The sequence below is a fragment of the Heterodontus francisci genome, chromosome 12 (genome assembly GCF_036365525.1).
Source record: "Heterodontus francisci isolate sHetFra1 chromosome 12, sHetFra1.hap1, whole genome shotgun sequence".
In the NCBI taxonomy this organism is placed as follows: Eukaryota; Metazoa; Chordata; class Chondrichthyes; order Heterodontiformes; family Heterodontidae; genus Heterodontus; species Heterodontus francisci.
The window spans coordinates 93055653-93070907 of record NC_090382.1 but is presented as its reverse complement, the minus strand read 5'-3'; the positions used below and the strand labels follow the sequence as shown (position 1 = coordinate 93070907).

General features: G+C 45.6%; 1 protein-coding gene across 17 annotated transcripts in view; it reads left to right on the top strand.

The window, feature by feature from the left end:
• LOC137375999 (teneurin-2-like) overlaps window positions 1–15255 on the top strand; it is an 812476-nt gene that overhangs the window by 737177 nt on the left and 60044 nt on the right. The window lies entirely within an intron of this gene.

Genomic DNA, 15255 nt, shown 5'->3' with positions numbered 1-15255 from the left:
TCAGCCACCTGCCGGCTGGAGGCAGGCAGGCAATTAAGATAGTTAAGACATCAATTGGCGGCCACTTTCATAGAGGGAGGCATGTTTTCCAGCATTTCACAGGCTACCCACTTTGTCAGGAGCACAGCAATGCATCAGAGGCAGCTTCACAGTGGGACGTCTACATTGCATGTCATTCGAGGCCTTTTGATCATTTGCTGTTAGTAATTCTCAATGTTCATTTATGCCCAAGCAGAAGGCATGCCATTGCAGCCAGTTCATGGAGATTGATGTCTCTACTACAGCTGTACCTAATGCAATGGCAGTAGTTCCCCTCTTGTTGAAGGTATCTCCATTGTGCCACTGAAGTACCTGCTGCTGGCCTTTCAGCAGCACATGTACTGCGAATGTGGCTGACAGCTATATCCATGGGCTGTGCTGAATGCATCTCCCAACTCTGGAACCCAGCCGCCATCCCCAGTTGAATGGGGCTCCTGGAGGCAGCCTGTGAATTGGCTGCCTCCCGTAAGATTGCGCACGGGGAATGGACCTCGAGACCCAAAAATGGGCCCATCACACTAGATTTTTATATGTCCAGAAGATTCCAGCCAATATCACGGTGGACCAGACGATAGCATGGAACCACATAGCCACACCTCAATATTCATGTACATGCTGCCAACAATGAGTGGTCATGAACTTGGGCTCTAGTCAGAAATCGTTTAATTGAGCTGAAGTGCTTTCCATGGAGAAACCTACTGTCTGTGTAACTCACAGAGAAATGTTTCCAGTTTTGCTCAGCCTTGCCTCCACTACTTCAGCAATGTAATGGCTCGTGAGTTCAAGTACAGGATCTTCTATTTCACTTCATGCCCTGTATTTAGTTCAATTATGTGTCAGGGCCCCTGAAGATGTTATTTAAGAGAATGTAATACATGACAATTTTCAATAATAATTCCAATCACATGAATTTAAAAAATACAATTTTTTAAAAAGCTGAGAAGCAAATTGCTATATTATAACAGCTGTCAATATAATTTTTACTATTTAAACTGAAGGCATCACTGAAATGCATTTCCCCATGGCATCACCATCAGGTTTTTTCTCAGTAACTTTTTGCAGAGAAAGGGAGGCAAACAGGGAAACACAAAAGATTTAGACAGTAATAGTGACAGAGAGGGAATTGCAAGTTCCATTGGAGGTGAACTAAGTTTTAAAATAAAGATTAAGATTTCTGCACTGGTACTTTAAATATATGATGAAATAGGTGAGGTGTTTGCAAATCTAATGGCACTTTTGGCAATGTCAAAGCACATTCACTTTACTGAGTTGCCAAGGTAACAACCCAAGAAGCAATAAGATAGGCTTTAGTGGGTCCAAGTCTGACCTAAAGAGATGTGAGGGGGGCGAATTTCATCTCCAACATAAATCAGGCGGGTGGTGGGCAAGGAATGCACTGTGCCCACATGAGAGTCGGCATGGGGCATGTGCCATTTTTGTGGTAGGGTATGAAGTAAATGAATTTGGCGAGCTTCCAGCTCGATGATCTGTGAGTGCTAAATCCAGCAGTGCAGCGTATTTTGATACCAGCCTGCAGCAGCACCTTTAAAGAGGAGCGGTGGAAGCATTGGGAGTGAAAGGAAGCACCGGTTTTGATTGAGACAAGATCTTTCTCAGCAGCAAAGTATTAATTGTAGATGCATTTAAGGCTCAAAATCCACAAATAACTGCCAAACCTGCCTCCAGCTTTCACTGAGAGCAACTGAGGTTCCCTCCCATCTTCTATCAGCAATGTTTGGTCAGTGGGAGCAGGAACTGGTGGTAGCTCAGCAGGCAGAGGTGAAATTGCATTGCTGGGGGAAGGGGTCAAAACTATATCATCTGACCCCGCTATCATGTTTAGTTTAGTTTAGAGATACAGCACTGAAACAGGCCCTTCGGCCCACCGAGACTGTGCCTACCATCAACCACCCATATTATACTAATCCTACACTAATTCCATATTCCTACCACATCCCCACCTGTCCCTATATTTTCCCTACCACCTGCCTACACTAGGGGCAATTTCTAATGGCCAATTTACCTATCAACCTGCAAGTCTTTGGCATGTGGGAGGAAACCGGAGCACCCGGAGGAAACCCACGCAGACACAGGGAGAACTTGCAAACTCCACACAGGCAGTAGACAGCTGATGAAAGACGAAGCTTTGAAAGAATATCGGGAATGTAGGACCAATCTGAAACGAGGAATTAAGAGGGCTAAAAGGGGTCATGAAATATCTTTAGCAAACAGGGTTAAAGAAAATCCCAAAGCCTTTTATTCATATATAAGGAGAAAGAGGGTAACTAGAGAAAGGATTGGCCCACTAAAGGACAAAGGAGGAATGTTATGCTTGGACTCAGAGAAAATGGGTGAGATTCTAAACGAGTACTTTGCATCGGTATTCACCGAGGAGAGGGACATGACGGATGTTGAGGTTAGGAACAGATGTTTGATTACTCTAGGTCAAGTCGGCATAAGGAGGGAGGAAGTGTTGGGTATTCTAAAGGGCATTAAGGTGGACAAGTCCCCAGGTCCGGATGGGATCTATCCCAGGTTACTGAGGGAAGTGAGAGAGGAAATAGCTGGGGCCTTAACAGATATCTTTGCAGCATCCTTAAACACGGGTGAGGTCCCGGAGGACTGGAGAATTGCTAATGTTGTCCCCTTGTTTAAGAAGGGTAGCAGGGATAATCCAGGTAATTATAGACCAGTGAGCCTGACGTCAGTGGTAGGGAAGCTGCTGGAGAAGATAGTGAGGGATAGGATCTATTCCCATTTGGAAGAAAATGGGCTCATCAGTGATAGGCAACATGGTTTTGTGCAGGGAAGGTCATGTCTTACCAACTTAATAGAATTCTTTGAGGAAGTGACAAAGTTGATTGATGAGGGAAGGGCTGTCGATGTCATATACATGGACTTCAGTAAGGCGTTTGATAAGGTTCCCCATGGCAGGCTGATGGAGAAAGTGAAGGCGCTTGGGGTCCAAGGTGTACTAGCTAGATGGATAAAGAACTGGCTGGGCAACAGGAGACAGAGAGTAGCAGTAGAAGGGAGTTTCTCAAAATGGAGACGTGTGACCAGTGGTGTTCCACAGGGATCCGTGCTGGGACCACTGTTGTTTGTGATATACATTAATGATTTGGAGGAAAGTATAGGTGGACTGATTAGCAAGTTTGCAGACGACACTAAGATTGGTGGAGTAGCAGATAGTGAAGGGGACTGTCAGAGAATACAGCAGAATATAGATAGATTGGAGAGTTGGGCAGAGAAATGGCAGATGGAGTTCAATCAGGGCAAATGCGAGGTGATGCATTTTGGAAGATCCAATTCAAGAGTGAACTATACAGTAAATGGAAAAGTCCTGGGGAAAATTGATGTCCAGAGAGATTTGGGTGTTCAGATCCACTGTTCCCTGAAGGTGGCAACGCAGGTAAATAGAGTGGTCAAGAAGGCATACGGCATGCTTTCCTTCATCGGACGGGGTATTGAGTACAAGAGTTGGCAGGTCATGTTACAGTTGTATAGGACTTTGGTTCGGCCACATTTGGAATACTGCGTGCAGTTCTGGTCGCCACATTACCAAAAGGATGTGGATGCTTTGGAGAGGGTGCAGAGGAGGTTCACCAGGATGTTGCCTGGTATGGAGGACGCTAGCTATGAAGAGAGGTTGAGTAGATTAGGATTATTTTCATTAGAAAGACGGAGGTTGAGGGGGGACCTGATTGAGGTGTACAAAATCATGAGAGGTATAGACAGGGTGGATAGCAAGAGGCTTTTTCCCAGAGTGGGGGATTCAATTACTAGAGGACACGAGTTCAAAGTGAAAGGGGAAAAGTTTAGGGGGATATGCGTGGAAAGTTCTTTACGCAGAGGGTGGTGGGTGCCTGGAACGCGTTGCCAGCGGAGGTGGTAGATGCGGGCACGATGGCGTCTTTTAAATCTAGACAGATACATGAATGGACAGGAAGAAAAGAGATACAGACCCTTAGAAAATAGGCGACATGTTTAGATAGAGGATCTGGATCGGCGCAGGCTTGGAGGGCCGAAGGGCCTGTTCCTGTGCTGTAATTTTCTTTGTTCTTTGTTCTAGTACCCGGAATTGAACCCGGGTCGCTGGAGCTGTGAGGCTACGGTGCTAACCACTGCGCCACTGAGCCTCTTCGCCTGCTTCTGGCAGTGGCTCTGGCTGCCAGAATGGCCTGTTCTCACAACAAAAATGATTTGCAATTATATAGCGTCTTTAATGTAGAAGAATGTCCACAGGTGCTTCAGGCAAAAATGGATGCCAAGCAGAATGGGCGGAATCTCAGCACTTGTATCCTTTGCTTTATTTTGGTCCCACAAGTGCCCTACTTTTTGAGTCATAGAGTCATAGAGTTATACAGCACAGAAATAGGCCCTTCGGCCCATCGTGTCTGTGCCGGCCAAAAAGTACCTAACTATTCTAGTCCCATTTTCCAGCACTTGGCCCATAGCCTTGTATGCTATGGCGTTTCAAGTGCTCATCTAAATATTTCTTAAATGTTGTGAGGGTTCCTGCCTCTAGCACCACTTCAGGCAGTGCGCTCCAGATTCCAACCACTCTCTGGGTGAAAAACTTTTTCCTCAAATCCCCTCTAAACCTCCTGCCCCTTACCTTAAATCTATGCCCCCTGGTTATTGACCCCTTCACAAAGGAAAAACGTGTCTTCCTATCTAACCTATCAATGCCCCTCATAATTTTGTATACCTCAATCATGTCCCCCCTCATTGTTCTCCATTCTAAGGAAAACAACCCTAGCCTTTTCAGTCTCTCTTCATAGCTGAAACGCTCCAGCCCAGGCAATATCCTGGTGAATCTCCTCTGCACCCTCTCCTGTGCAATCACATCCTTCCTATAGTGTGGTGCCAGAACTGTACACAGTACTCCAGCTGTGGCCTAACTAGCGTTTTATAAAGCTCCATCATAACCTCCTTGCTCTTGTATTCCATGCCTCGGCTAATAAAGACAGGTATCCCATATGCCTTCCTAACCACCATATCTACCTGTGCTGCTGCCTTCAGTGATCTATGGACAAGTACACCAAGGTCCCTCTAACCGTCTGTACTTCCTAGGGTCCTACCATCCATTGTATATTCCCTTGCCTTGTTAGTCCTCCCAAAATGAATCACCTCACACTTCTCAGGATTAAATTCCATTTGCCACAGCTCTGCCCATCGTACCAGCCCATCTATATCGCCCTGTAATCTAAGGCTTTTCTCCTCACTATTTACGACACCACCAGTTTTCGTGTCATTTGCGAACTTACTTATCATACCTCCTATATTAACGTCTAAATCTTTAATGTACACTACAAACAGTAAGGGTCCCAGCACCGATCCCTGTGGTACACCACTGGTCACAGGCTTCCACTCGAAAAACAACCCTCGACCATTACCCTTTGTTCCCTGCCACCAAGCCAATTTTGGATCCAATTTGCCAAATTGCCTTGGATCCCATGGGCTCTTACCTTCTTAACCAATCTCCTATGCAGGACCTTATCAAAAGCCTTACTGAAGCCCATGTAGACTACATTAACTGATTTATTCTCATCTACACATCTAGTCACCTCCTTGAGAAATTCAATCAAGTTAGTAAGACACGATCTCCCCCTGACAAAAGCCATGCTGACTGTCCCTGATTATTCCCTGCCTCTCCAAGTGGAAATTAATCCTGTCCCTCAGAATTTTTTCCAATAGTTTCCCAACCACTGATGTTAGACTCACCGGCCTGTAATTACCTGGTCTATCCCTGCTACTCTTCTTGAATAATGGTACCATATTCGCTGTCCTCCAGGCCTCTGGCACTTCTCCCGTGGCCAGAGGGGATCTGAAAATTTGTGTCAGAGCCCCTGCTATCACCTCCTTTGCCTCACATAACAGCCTGGGATACATCTCATCTGCTTCTGGGGATTTATCCATGTTTAAGCCTGCTAAAACATCTGATACTTCCTCCCTTTCAATGTTAATATGTTCAAGTATATCGCAATCCCCCTCCCTGATCTCTACACTTAATTTGTCGTTCTCCACAGTGAAAACAGATGAAAAGTAATCATTTAAAACCTCACTTATGTCCTCCGGCTCCACACACAAATTGCCACTTTGGTCCCTAAAGGGCCCTACTCTTTCCCTGGTTATCCTCTTGCCCTTAATATACTTAAAAAACGCCTTGTGATTTTCCTTTGTATTTACCGCCAATGTTTTTTCATGTGCCCTCTTCGCTCTCCTAATTACTTTTTTAAGTACCCGCCTACATTTTCTATACTCCTCCAATGCCTCCACTGTTTTCAATGCTCCCAATCTGCCATAAGCCTCCTTTTTTTTCCTGATCCAATACTCTATATCCCTTGACATCCAGGGTTCCCTGGACTTGATGGTCCAACCCTTCACCTTAACAGGTCCATGTTGGCTCTGAACCCTCACTATTTCCTCTTTGAATGACTCCCACTGGCCTGATGTAGACTTTCCGACAAGTAGTTGCTGCCAGTCCACTTTGGCCAGATCCTGTTTTATCAAATTGAAATCGGCCTTCCCCCAATTCAGTACCTTTATTTCTGGCCCGTCTTTGTCCTTTTCCATAACTACCTTAAACCTTAGAGTTATGGTCACTAACCCCGAAATGCTCCCGCACTGATACTTCTACCACTTGTCCAGCTTCATTTCCTAGGATTAGGTCCAGTACTGCCCCTTCTCTTGGAGGACATTTTACATACTGGCTCAAAAAGCTCTCCTGCATGCATTTTAAGAATTCCTCCCCCTTTAAGCCTTTTGCACTAAGACTATCCCTGTTGATATTAGGTAAGTTGAAATCCCCTACTATTATTACCCTATGATTTTTACACCTCTCTGAGATTTGCCTGCATATCTGTTCCTCTATCTCCCCCTGACTGTTTGGAGGCCTGTAGTACACGCCCATCCAAGTGATTGCCCCCCTTTTGTTATTAAGTTCTACCCATATGGCCTCATTTGAGGAACCTTTTAAGATATCGTCCCTCCTTACTGCAGTAATTGACTCCTTGGTCAACAGTGCAATACCACCTCCTCTTTTATCGCCTCCCCTGTCACGCCTGAAGATTCTATACCCTGGAATGTTGAGTTGCCAGTCCTGCCCCTCCTTAGCCATGTCTCTGTGATAGCAATAATATCATAATCCCATGTGCTAATCAATGCCCTCAATTCATCTGCCTTATTAGTAAGACTCCTTGCATTAAAGTATATGCAATCCAGCCTTGCATTTTTCACTTTGTGCCTTAACAGGTCTATATTTGCTCTGCCTTCCAGACTGACTCAGTTTCTCTTATATATTTGGCTGTGCCTCACCCCCTACTGTAGCTCCACTCTGTATCCCATCCCCCTGCCAAATTAGTTTAAACCCCTCCAACAGCACTAGCAAACCTCTCAGCAAGGATGTTAGTCCTGTTTCAGTTCAGGTGCAACCCGTCCAAATTGTACAGGTCCCACCTTTGCCAGAAACAGACCCAGTGATCCAGGAACCTAAATTTCTCCCTCCTGCACCACCTCCTCAGCCACGCATTCATCTGCTCTATCCTCCTATTCCTATACTCGTTAGCACATGGCACAGGGAGTACTCCAGAGAATACGACCTTTGAGGTCCTGCTTTTTAATCTGCTACCGAGCTCCCTAAATTCTTGTTGCAGGACCTCATCCCTCTTTCTACCAATGTTGTTGGTACCAATGTGTATCACGACCTCTGACTGCTTACCCTCCCCCTTCAGAATGTCCTGCAGCCGCTCCGTGACATCCTTGACCCTAGCACCAGGGTCATCCTGGAGTCTCATTTGCGGCCACAGAAATGCCGATCTGCACCCCTTACAATAGAATCCCCGATCACTATAGCTCTTCCACCCCTTTACATCCCCTGCTGTGCAGCAGAGCCCTCCGTGGTGCCACGAACTTGGCTGTTGCTGCTTTCCCCGGGAGGTCATTTCCCCCCCAACAGTATCTGTTTGAGAGGGGGATGGCTGCAGGGGACTCCTGTACTACCTGCCTGCGCCTACTACTCCGCCTGGTGGTCACCCATCCCTTTTCTGCCTGTGCAGCCATTACCTGCGGTGTGACCACCTCGCTAAACGTGCTATACACGATGTTTTTCATGTGACCTGGTCGATAGGGAAATAAAAGTCATCCCTGTGGTTGTCAGGGTCTGCAATTCTGTTAATGCATAATAACTACCTGATAGTTCAAAATAATAGGGTGAACAGGTGTTGGGTGTTAATTAGTTAATTGTATTCAAGTGTATATAATTGTATATAAAGACCCAGCCAGCACAGGCTGGTGGTGTTGTTTGGAGAGCAGAAGTAAACTCTGTGGCAAGCAATAAACAATCTAGGCCATAGCATCCTAGTCCCAGGTTCACTAATGTCCTTTACGGAAGGAAATCTGCAGTCCTTACCTGGTCTGGCCTACATGTGACTCCAGACCCACAGCAATATGGTTGACTCTTACATGCCCTCTGAAATGACCTAGCAAGCCATTCAGTTGTATCTAACCGCTACGAAGTTAATAAAAAGGAATGAAACAGGACGGACCACCCGGCATCGACCTAGGCACCGGAAACGACAACGGCAAACCCAGCCCTGTCGACCCTGCAAAGTCCTCCTTACTAACATCTGGGGACTTGTGCCAAAGTTGGGAGAGCTGTCCCACAGACTAGTCAAGCAACAGCCTGACATAGTCATACTAATGGAATCATACCTGACAGACAATGTTCCAGACACTGCCATCACCATACCCGGGTATGTCCTGTCCCACCGGCAGGACAGACCCACCAGAGGTGGTGGCACAGTGGTATACAGTAGGGAGGGAGTTTCCCTGGGAGTCCTCAACATCATCTCTGGACCCCATGAAGTCTCATGGGATCAGATCAAACATGGACAAGGAAACCTCCTGCTGATTACCACCTACCGCCCTCCCTCAGCTGATGAGTCAGTACTCCTCCATGTTGAACAGCACTTGAGGGTGGCGAGGGCACAGAATGTACTTTGGGTGGGGGACTTCAATGTCCATCACCAAGAGTGGCTCGGTAGCACCACTATTGACCAAACTGGCCGAGTCCTAAAGGACATAGCTGCTAGACTGGGTATGCAGTGAGGGAACTAACAAGAGGAGAAATCACACTTGAACTTGTCCTGACCAATCTGCCTGCTGCAGATGCATCTGTCCATGACAGTATTTTTAGGAGTGACCACCGCACAATCCTTGTGGAGACAAAGTCCCGCCTTCACATTGAGGATACCCTCCATTGTGTTGTGTGGCACTACCACCGTGCTAAATGGGATAGATTTCGAACAGACCTAGCAATGCAAAACTGGGCATCCATGAGGCGCTGTGGGCCATCAGCAGCAGCAGAATTGTACTCAACCAAAATCTGTAACCTCATGGCCCGGCATATCCCCCACTCTACCATTACCATCAAGCCAGGAGACCAACCCTGGTTCAATGAAGAGTGCACCAGGCTTACCTCAAAATGAGGTGTCAACCTGGTGATGCGACAACACAGGACTACTTGCATCCCAAACTGTGCAAGCAGCATGCGATAGACAAAGCTAAGCGATCCCATAACCAACAGATCAGATCTAAGCTGTGCAGTCCTGCCACATCCAGCCGTGAATGGTGGTGGACAATTAAACAACTAACTGGAGGAGGTGGCTCCACAGATATCCCCATCCTCAATGATGGGGGAGCCCAGCACATCAGTGCGAAAGATAAGGCTGAAGCATTTGCAAAATTCTTCAGCCAAAGTGCCGGGTTGATGATCCATCTCGGCCTCCTCCTAAAGTCCCCAGCATCACAGATGGCAGACTTCAGCCAATTCAATTCACGCCGCGTGATATCAAGAAACAACTGAAGTCACTGGATACTGCAAAAGCTATGGGCCCTGACAATTCCGGCAATAGTACTGAATGCCTGTGCTCCAGAACTTACGCGCCCGTAGCCAAAATATTCACGTACAGCTACCACACTGGCATCTACCCTGCAATCTGGAAAATTGCCCAGGTATGTCCTGCACCCAAAAAGCAGGACAAGTCCAACCCGGCCAATTACCGCCCCATCAGCCTACTATCAATCATCAGTAAAGTGATGGAAGGCGTCATCAACAGTGCTATCAAGCAACAATTGTTTCGAAATAGCCTGCTCAGTGACGCTCAGTTTGGGTTCCGCCAGGGCCACTCAGCTCCTGACCTAATTACAGCCTTCGTTCAAACATGGACAAAAGAGCTGAACTCAAGAGGTGAGGTGAGAGGTACTGCCCTTTTACATCAAGGCAGCATTTGACCGAGTATGGCATCAAGGAGCCCTAGCAAAACTGAGGTCAATGGGAATCAGGGGGAAAACCCTCCACTGGCTGGAGTCATACCTACTGAAAAGGAAGATGGTTGTGCTTGTTGGAGGTCAATCATCTGAGCTCCAGGACATCACTGCAGGAGTTCCTCAGGGTAGTGTCCCAGGCCCAACCATCTTCAGCTGCTTCATCAATGACCTTCCTTCAATCATAAGGTCAGAAATGGGGATGCTCACAATATTCAGCACCATTCATGACTCCTCAAATACTGAAGCAGTCCGTGTAGAAATGCAGCAAGACCTGGACAATTTTCAGGCTTGGGCTGAGACGTGACAAGTAACATTCACGCCACACAAGTGCCTGGCAATGACCATCTCCACCAAGAGAGAATCTAACCATCTCCCCTTGACATTCAATGGCATTACCATTGCTGATTCCCCCACTATCAACATTCTAGGGGCTACCATTGACCAGAAACTGAACTGGAGTAGCCATATAAATACAGTGGCTACAAGAGCAGGTCAGAGGCTAGGAATCCTGAGGCGAGTAACTCAAGGCACAAGTCAGGAGTGTGATGGAATACTCTCCACTTGCCTGGATGGGTGCGGATCCAACAATACTCAAGAGGCTCGACAACATCCAGGACAAAGCAGCCTGCTTGATTGACACCCCATCTACAAACATTCACTCCCTCCACCACCGACACACAGTGGCAGCAGTGTGTACCATCTACAAGATGCACTGCAGCAATGCACCAAGGCTCATTCGACAGCACCTTCCAAACCCGCGACTTCTACCAACTAGAAGGACAAGGGCAGCAAATGAATGGGAACACCACCACCTGCAAGTTCCCCTCCAAGTCACACACCATCCTGACTTGGAACTATATCACCGTTCCTTCACTGTCACTGGGTCAAAATCCTGGAACTCCCTTCCTAAAAGCACTGTGGGTGTACCTACCCCCCACATGGACTGCAGCGGTTCAAGTAGGCAGCTCACCACCACTTTCCCAAGAGCAAGTTGGGATGGGTAATAAATGCTGGCCTGGCCAACGACACCCAAATCCCATGAATGAATAACAAAAAAGTATCTTCTTCACAAACAGGTTTAGAGATTTCTCTAACAGTGGTTACTATGCTTCTGGAGATGAATAACAACAATAACAATGTAAATATTTCTGTCAGTAGTAGCCATGTTTGTTGAGAACATACAGGCCAGTAGAGCTCTGGCTAACCAACACAGGACATTCCCCAGTCACTGCAGAAGTTATTTCAACTAGAAAGAAGGATGCAAATATTGGCTTAAAAACCTATTGCACGACTTTCAGTTAGTGCATGTGCAGTTATTGTTTGGCTGCTGTGAAATGCACCCTTGAAGATAAACTGGGCCATTTTCACAGCATCAATAGCCTGAGGCAATAGGCAAAATTATAAACGTAGCATTTGAAAGCGATCATGGCAAAAAAGAAAACAGATTTTCAAAAAGAACTGTAATTTTTTTTCAAATGGGTTGTTTGGCAGGGTAAATTAAGTAGTTCTGAGATTTTAATTGTCAAATATTACAGCTTAAAATGATCCAACTCAAAGCCAATTGCAGCTGTTATACAGGAAAAAGATAGCAATTGGGACATTTAAATGCTATGGCACAACAGCAATACAAAAAGAAATAAAACAATTATGTATAATTGCAATTATGTATAATTGTATATTTATGATTTATTTATTGGTTTGTTTGTATAAACATTTTTGTGTGAATGAGTGCTGATGAATTCATAGGGCAAGGGAACATGCTTGTGAGTTACTGCAAGGAACTGAATTAACCGAAGTGAGATCCTCTGTAGTCTTGCTTTGTCAGCCATGTGCCAGAGGTGGCACTCTTGCCTTGGAGTCAGAAGGTTTTGGTTTCAATCCCAAATACTTCACTGTCGGAGGTGCCACCTTTCAGACCAGATGTTAAACCAAGTGCCTGCCTGCACTCTCAGGTGACATAAAAAATCCCAGGGCACTATTTTGAAGAAAAGTAGGAGAGTTCTTCCTGGTGATCTGGCCAATATTTATTCTTCAACCAACATCACTTAAAAAGTAAAAGCAAAATGCTGCAGATGCTGGAAGTCTGAAATAAAAACAGAGAGTGCTGGAAATACTCAGTAGGTCAGGCAGCATCTGTTGGGAGAGAAGCAGAGTAAATGGGCTGAATTTTACACCGCCCCAGCGGGTCGGATGGTGGCGTGGGGGTAGATGGGGGCGGTGTAAAATTGAGCGGGAGGCTCCGGGAGGCCTACCTGCCCCGCTCCCACCTCCAGTCAACTTTACGGCGGTTGGGTGGGGGAGAGGGGGGGAGAAACGGCCCACCTGCCCGAAGCCAATCAAGGTCCTTAAGTGGCCACTTAACGGTCACTTAAGAGTCTTCACCTTTCTCCACGGGTATTTTGGTATTTTACCCATGGCAAGCAGACATGCTGGGGACGTGAAAGGCCTCCCAGCAATAGCTGCCGGCATTTCCGCACGCTGGGGGCGGGGGCCATGGCAGTCGGGCACAGGTTGCTGATTGAGGGCCGCCCCCACCTCCCAACCGACCCCCGGAACCCAAGATGCCCCTCCGCCCCCCAAACGACCACCCTAGCCTCACCAGGGCACAACCGATCTCACTAGCGAGGCAAGCCCAACTTACCTTCCCTCCTGGCTCCATGTTGTCAGTTGGGCTGCTGTCCCAGCAGCGGCCACCGCTCCCGTAGGCACTGCTGGCACTAAGAGTTACTGGGCTGCTGATTGGCCGGTAGCTCACTGAGGCAGGGCTTCCTCCCTCAAGCGGGTGGAAGTTCTCCCTCGGGACAATTAAAGCCCGGGGACCTGTAAAATGTGGGACGGATCCCCAGGCTAGGCGGAAGCGGGTTCGTCACCGACTTTTACGTCGGTGGAGAACTTCTGTCCGTCTAAGGTAAAATCCAGCCCAATGTTTCAGGTCTGTGACCTTTCATCAGAACTCTGATGAAAGGTCACAGACTTGAAACGTTAACTCTGCATTTCTCTCCACAGATGCTGCTTGATCTGCTGATTATTTCCAGTACTTTCTGTTTTTATTTCACTTAAAAAGTAACAGGTTATCTGGTCGTCATTACATTGTTGTTTGTGGGATTTTGCTGTGTTCAAATTAGCTGCTGTGTTTCCACATTATTACAAAATTGACTACATGTCACAGGTCCTTCATTGGTTCCAAAGCACTTTGGGACACCCTGAGGTTATGAAAGGCACTTGTTATGACCGAGGCAGGAGCAATGCACTGTCAATTCAGTTCCATCATTCCACAGGTCACAGCATATTATTAAAGTTTTCCCACCCAACTGTAAAACAGCCAAATTAAACACTCTAGTAACCTCCAGAATAAAACAGACCAAACCAGGTATTTTTGGACAACAGCAAATTAACTATTTATTAAACACTAAATCTTAAACATGATTAAGATTGTCTATGTCTAAAGACCTTATAACTTCTTATTTTAACCTAACTCCTGCATTCACACATATACACTCAACAAAATCACAGTTAACCGGTTTCTTCTAAAAAATTATGTTTTAAAAATTAGCTGTTTCTTAAGAATAAATAAATAACTGGCATATAAGGCTTTGTGGGTTACATTCCTGATGGGTGAGGTATTCTAATGTGAAAATAATCAAATGCCATTCTAAGTCTTCACACGGATTTGATGAAATAGTCTCTTAGTAGATAGGCATTCAAAACACTTCGACTGCAGCAGGCATCAAACAGTTCTTTCAACGATGAGCACAGCAATAGGTCTACTTGAATTTTAAATCCGACAGTCTCTCAGTCGAAACTTTACTTCAGCAATACAAATGGTCTCAACAGAGGGTTTTTTCCTCCTTAGGCAATTAGCTTGACCTGTAGCTCCTTGTAGAATGTTTACTGAGAGAAATAGACAGCTGTTTTCTTCAGTAGCATGCTTTGCTGGTGCATTTCTCAAAACTGGTTTCAGCTAGTTTTTACACACAGTTAAATTGTTACAGTATATGCAATGTGACCTCCCTCTCCTGCTGTAGCCTGAGTAATAATGGAAGCCATGGCACACTGTGCCTCAGAAATCCAAAACTTCTCTCCCTGTCTTAGAAGTACACTGTTTTTAACAGAGTCTTAAAGGCACATTGTTTTAATCCGAGGAGAAAAAAATTCAGATCCGTGACACATTATATAAATGCAAGTTTTTTTTCCTTTCTTTAACTGTGTTTTAATTCAGCTCCCCTCACATCCATCAGTCTGAGTAATTTCTTTCAGTTTCTTTTTATGATGTCAAAAGAGCTCACTGTTTAAACAAAAAAAAATCACAAAAATCCATGGAAATCGACCTATTAATATTTTATCTACAACAACATGTCAGTGTTAACCTTTCACTTAATTGAAGGCCACTTAGCTCATGGTGGTGATATTGTGTTTGTGTTTTGGGGATAATAGCTGCTGAAAAAAGTGATTATTGGCTCAAAATTGAATTGCTAATAGGCTTGAATTTAATACAGATTCAGCTGCAAGGCTATTTTGTTGTCATATTTACCAAAATGATGCTTTTCTTCACTACACAGACTGTTCTGTGTATTCTTCAGCTGCCAGATCAATCTTATGTCCCCTTCAGCATACCTACAGACAAAGGTCAGTTTAGTTATGTGAAGTATTGACAAAAATCAGTATTCTTCCACTCGCTTTGATTTTTACAGAAGCGACTGAAGCTGAGGCTCATACTGCCACCTTCAGCCTGCGACATTAGCAGATACTTTGAAATGTTATTAGGAATAAACATAAAAACAAAATAAAGATGGTGGTGATTTTGGATGGGGTAGGGGGCTAATCTATCCTTGTTCCGTTTGTCTTTTGAATGAAAAGTTTATGTTAGGAGGTACAAATTTCAGG